This window comes from Diadema antillarum, unplaced genomic scaffold (assembly GCF_040938485.1).
Source record: "Diadema antillarum isolate AM-2024a unplaced genomic scaffold, OU_Dant_1.0 scf00000171, whole genome shotgun sequence".
In the NCBI taxonomy this organism is placed as follows: Eukaryota; Metazoa; Echinodermata; class Echinoidea; order Diadematoida; family Diadematidae; genus Diadema; species Diadema antillarum.
In genome coordinates, this window is record NW_027271060.1 from 344,180 (window position 1) to 350,179 (window position 6,000).

The window sequence follows — 6,000 nt, forward strand, 5'->3', positions numbered from 1 at the left end:
TTAATGCACACACCACGCACACGCACGCGCGCACATAGACAATGCAAATCAATTTCTTTATTTACGTCGAACAAACGGCGATATTGTACATGCATGGTACAAAGCATACAAGCAACAAAAAGTAAAGAAGTAAAACATACTATAAAGAATAGTACTAAATGTAATGTAAATGGGAATTACTGTATGATAGCATAAAACAAACACAGACAGGAATAATATTATTGACCCGTATTATCTCCTTAGAGTGTCAGTATACTACAATATCTTTTTTTTCCAGAAACGAAAAATAACAAGCTATCTTAAACAAAAGTCAGTGAAACAACAGAAGAAATAGACCATTATGTTATCAGAAGTCATGTTGTGTAAACGCGGACTTCGATATGGCAATATATACTGGCGTTGTTCATTCGCACATTTGCACCTCGCTTGTTAATCAAACGATGTTAATTGAGCTAGAGTATATCAGAAGTTTGATATTTTCTCGAAAAGTTTTTTTTTTTTTTGGCTGTCGCTGCCCGACGCATTCCCCATCATAGATTAATAGAAAGTAATAGATACAGAGGGATTCAAATCTTTACTCTTGTAACATCGATTCTATGATATCTGCTCTACTCACATTACAGCACATAATACAACAGATAAAGGTGATTTCGATGTGTTTGATTTATGTTTCCTTTTTATTATGATTCGTCTTCATTCCCTTGGCTTGTGCGAAAACAATAATATAAAACAAGGATCACCAACTTCCAAACACTGCCCGCACATCCATTGCAGTCAATTAAATTGCTACCCTTATATCTGGAACTATGAACAGTGGTACAAGAAGATATTTATGCATGCAATCATGAATCCAAGTTTAAAATCTTAGTATACCTTCATATGGATTTGTGAAGGCATTGAAACTCCGCGCAAAGTAGGATCCTTGTAATGACAAGTTCACCTCCATGTACATGTGGATTGAGTGAGTATAGCAACATCATTTGCAGAACACATCACTGAAAGTTTGAGGGAAATCGGACATAGATGTAATCCATTCAAAAATTATGAATGTTTAAAGTTTCTGCGCAGTCACTGCTGGATGAGAAGACTACTTCAGTTTATGATGTCACTTGCGTAAAACGATATAAAGAATATATTTAAGATATAAAGAAAAAGAGAGGTTCACAATATACAAGCAAGGCTTTTTAGTTGACCTCTCAGTTCTCTTTTTTCCCCTCCAAACAATTATAACTCAGTATTTTGCCGATATGTATGTATATCTCTATTTGTTAATTTTCGTTTCGCACATTCTAATGTAGTATACGCTTATGATATATTTGATTCCCGATTTATTCTGTTTTATATTTTGTCGGAAGAAAAAATGAGAATGAAAATGAATGAACTGAACTGAACTAAATGAACTGAACTGAAAATTCCATAAAAGTTCATTTTTTTGAAAAAAAAAGTACAAATTCCCTCGACTTATCACTGACGTATATTAAGAGCAATATTATTCCCCCTACTTTCTGAAAGAGACAAGTCAAGTATTCTTTTATTATGCGAGAAAAGTGAAAAAATTAAATTTTCTTTACGTTTTCTTTGTGTATCATTCTACACACGTGACATCACAATCTGTGTTAGTAGTCTTTTCATCCACCCATGACGGCACTGAAACTACAAAAATTCATGATTTTTAAACGGATTGTCTAGTTTTCCTCAAACTTTCACTGATGTGTTCCATTGATATTGCTGAATTCTCTCATTATGATTACGAACGAATCATCACTCGTATTATACTTTGATAGAATCCTCATCATTTGCAGTTGATGTTGAAAATGATGTCAGTTACCCAGCGCCATGTGATTAGTACGAGCAAGCTGCTTTCAAAAATGAAACAAAGAGACATTATTGTACATGAAGTTTTACATTCCCATAGTGTACCCTGATGTGCGCTCAATATATTGCTACGATAGACCGAGTCTGACTGTTCAAGGTCCAAATGGAAACTTTTGAAACAAACGCGTGATCATTTGTGATGGCAAACATTAGTTTCCTCTCCAAACTACAGAAGTTTGTAAGTGCATGCCACCGAGGAGACGAAAAAATTCCTAAGACTTTTCGACCTCTTCGAGTCCGAGAGTTCGGGTCCGAGAAGGCGAGTTTTGAAACCTCGACTTCTCGACTTCTCGACGTCTCAACTGCTCGGGTCCGAGTAGCCAAGAAGACGAGTTGTGAACTTCTCGGGTCCGAGAAGGCGAGAAGGCGAGTTGTGAGATCTCGTTTTCTCGGCTGTTCGGGTCCGAGAAGGCGAGAGGGCGAGTTGTGAAATCTCGACTTCTCGCCTTCTCGGGTGCGAGGAGACAAGAAGACGAGTTCACGTTAAGGTCACATCTCGCCTTCTCCAGAAAAGCAGGCTGTAACAACACGCGAGAATGAGGTTACAGTGATTACTTGCTGCTAGACTCCGGAAGATGGCTAATGGGTAAAGAAGATCCTTCTAACTTCAATCTTTTTTTTTTTCCAAGATTTTTCTTTTGTTGTTACGTTAATCATTATATGAATGTCACGTTCCAAACTATAATAGAGAGATTAAATCCACGGTATAGCACATCAGTATTCTTTGCTCGCTTTTTTATACGCCAGAAAATTTTTTTACCACTTCCGCGAGTATTCTGAGCATGCTGAGATGAGCGTAGAAGAGAGAAACCAAGGATACGGAGCTAATTTTGAACCACCTACTTCCGCAGCACTGACTGCCAGAAAATGTACTCGTTGATTTTTGTTTTTATCATCAACAGCTCATCAAGAGAGTGACATGAAATAAACCAGTTAATGTTAGAGGCTATTTTTCAGTAAATAATGTAATTTGTATTGCTTGACAGAACTATCAACGGCGGGAAAGTAATACCCACAGTTGTCAAGTTTTTGCAGAGTCACGAGCGACCAGTATCCGAAAGATTTAGCGAGTTTAGGGAAACGATCAATATGAATTTGTTAATGAATTTCATCAATATCATCCGCTTGCCTTCATTTTGTGTTGTTGTTGTTGTTGTTATTATTGTTGTTGTTGTTGTTGGTGGTGGTGGTGTGTGTGTGTGTGTGTGTGTGTGTGTGTGTTATGACGTTGTGCTGCACCCAAGCAGTAGAAACTAAAATGACATTGGGATCACTCGTTTTGCTTTTGTTTGTTTTTGATCTCGACATTTTCACACAAATTTTGCCCTATGATCACATTAAAATCACATTGTATAAGTGAGGATCAACATTTTTATTTGTTTTCATATCCAGCAGTCTCTTCTTCTCTTCATCTCTTCCCTTTTTTTTGGGGGGGGGGTGTACGTGCGATTCAATAATACATATATTCATAATATTTGATCGCCAACAGTAAGAATAACTTCAGCTGTATCACTATTGTGACTAAGACGTTCAGATCAGAAACACTTAAACCATAATTTTGAATTAACGTAAAGAAACTTGAACATGGTCAACAATGTGAACTGTTATTTGTTCTCATGGTTGCGTATATGTTCATGTCTTTAACTATACTCCGGGGTTGTTTGTTTGTTGTCGTCTTTTTGTAGAATGTGAGAAACATTCACAAAATAACAAGGCATCTATTATAAACTATATATAATAAAGGTATACAATAATTACAATCTTTTTATGGTCTTGAAATCATATTCTCGTTTTATTCTGCCAAGGACATCATGCAACATTTGATTCTCTTTTTGTTTGTTTGTTTGTTTCTTTGCTTGTTGCTTGTTGGTTCGTTTATGTATGTTTATCTCTCTCTTCTCTCTCTCTCTCTCTCTCTCTCTCTCTTTCTTAAATAGTCCGCCAAATTCAGTCCAATGCAGAATTATATGCTTACACTCCAACAATTCAAGTATAACCCACTTGGGGAGGGGAGTAGGATCGTTTCCCCCTCTCGGCTACAACAGAATTCCACGTCCGTGTTTAGTTTTGTTGTCCTCGTCCCGGTTTGGTCATGACCAGTCAAATATCTTTTTTTTTTCTTTTTCAACATAAGATTAGCAAGGGCGTGAGCATCATAATGTTGACGAGAGTCACCACAAACATTACTGTGAAGTTATGGGCCAAATTTGCGTACGTGCATGAGTGTGCATTGGAAGCATAGCAGAGTCTGTCTGTAACAGGCGACCACAAAATGGAGGGTGTACATGACGATGGCTCAGTGTTTTGAGAAATAAACAACCAAAAACGAAGATTCCTATATGAAAGTATAAATTAGATACTAACCTTGGTTCCGACTATTGCTGAAACATGACACCGTGAGTGAAGGGCTAAAGGATTGGGACAACGTGAAAAACCGGAAACCTCCAATAGAAATGTGGGTATGGGGTGTCTGACGAAACACGTCGCTCTCTTGTCTTTTCTCTGCTCACTCACAGACCCTAAAAGGATGGGCGTGTCGCTTGATTTGATGGATGTGAAGACTAGAATGTACTCAAGTTTGGAATAAAACATTCGTAATCATCCATGCTAGAAGTCATATTTTGATCTCTTGCAATAATCTCGCAATTCATTCTAAAGAAGCTGGAGGAACGAGACATTATTTTCCATCAAACGTATATTAAAGATTCGAATGGAAATGCAACATTGCAGTCTTCAACTTTTGTTGACTTTTGACAAGTATAAGATGATGACTTATGTGATCAAGAATCAGTATTCACATGCTACGGTATGGAATTCGTCCCGGTTAGAGGATACCGCAGTATTTCAGTTCAATTCAATTTCGATTCATTTCAATACAATTTTAACTTTCTTTATCTTTTTTGTTTCAACAGAATAAACAAATTTCAGAAAATTCAAGAAAAAACAAACAAGAGAGATACAACTTTTACAGGGACAATTTCGGAGAATTTACCTTTTTTTTTTCTTTGATTGATATGCTGACAAAAGAGCTATAATATAACTCAATATTCCCACAGTCAAACAATCTTAAGGGAGGCACTATACATTGCGCTCTTGTTGCGTCAAAAACGCATGTTTTGTCACGTGACAATGGCTGGCGTGCATAGTACGGCCTATACTCTTTATTTTGAAGTTGCTTCTATCCCAAAATATCTCTTTAGAGAAACATATTCCGTGATTCTGCCGAGGACAAGAGGACATTGTCGTAACATTCTTCAGCACGTGACATCCAGAGGAAGTTAATTACGAGGTATACTAAGATTTATAAGGAAGAGACACTTCTAATTCCTTTCCCCTACTTTGCCATTGAAAATACGTGATGTTGAATGGACTATACACTTTGGAATATGACTCATTGCTGTCAAGAAAATGAGTTATAGGACATGAGAATGGCTCCAAAAAAGTAATATTACCTTTAACTATAGTACTTTTGCCACTGATATGCTTTATTTTGTTCATTAATGTGACTGTAAACGATAATGCAAGAGTAATTATGTGAGTCAACACAATTTGTACATGTCAAAATCGTCTCGGATCCTGTTTAAGACTTTTTTTTTCCTCGTGACACTGATACGGAAATCAGAATGCGTCGCTGCGAAAGGAGATGTTTGCTATCATTTAAGAGTCTATAAGTTAAAGGGAAAATTTACTCGATGCAAGTAGGCCTACGTGCTAACTTTATTGACCGTAGTATAACTACAAAGTATTTTAAACTGGTCTAAAAATAACAACATTATACAGAAATTTCAGATCTAATTACAAATTTCATGAAACAGTTTAATATCGGTAGCAATTACATATTGATATAAATGAGAATAGATGAATCCACCGCCTCACAACTCGTTCCGTGGTTTGTACATGAAAACATGATCATTCTTTGCCCAGTCAACTGAAACATGAAATTGATGTTGTTTTTTTTCCCCTTTTTATATTTACTGAAAAAGCTCCGGTGACTATTATGGCTCTTGAACGAATTGATGTCATATTTTGATATCATGATGTCGTAATAATATCAAGATTTGGTATCACTGTGTGTGTGTATTATTCACTGGTGTTATGAATTACATAATTATATATTTCTAGTCA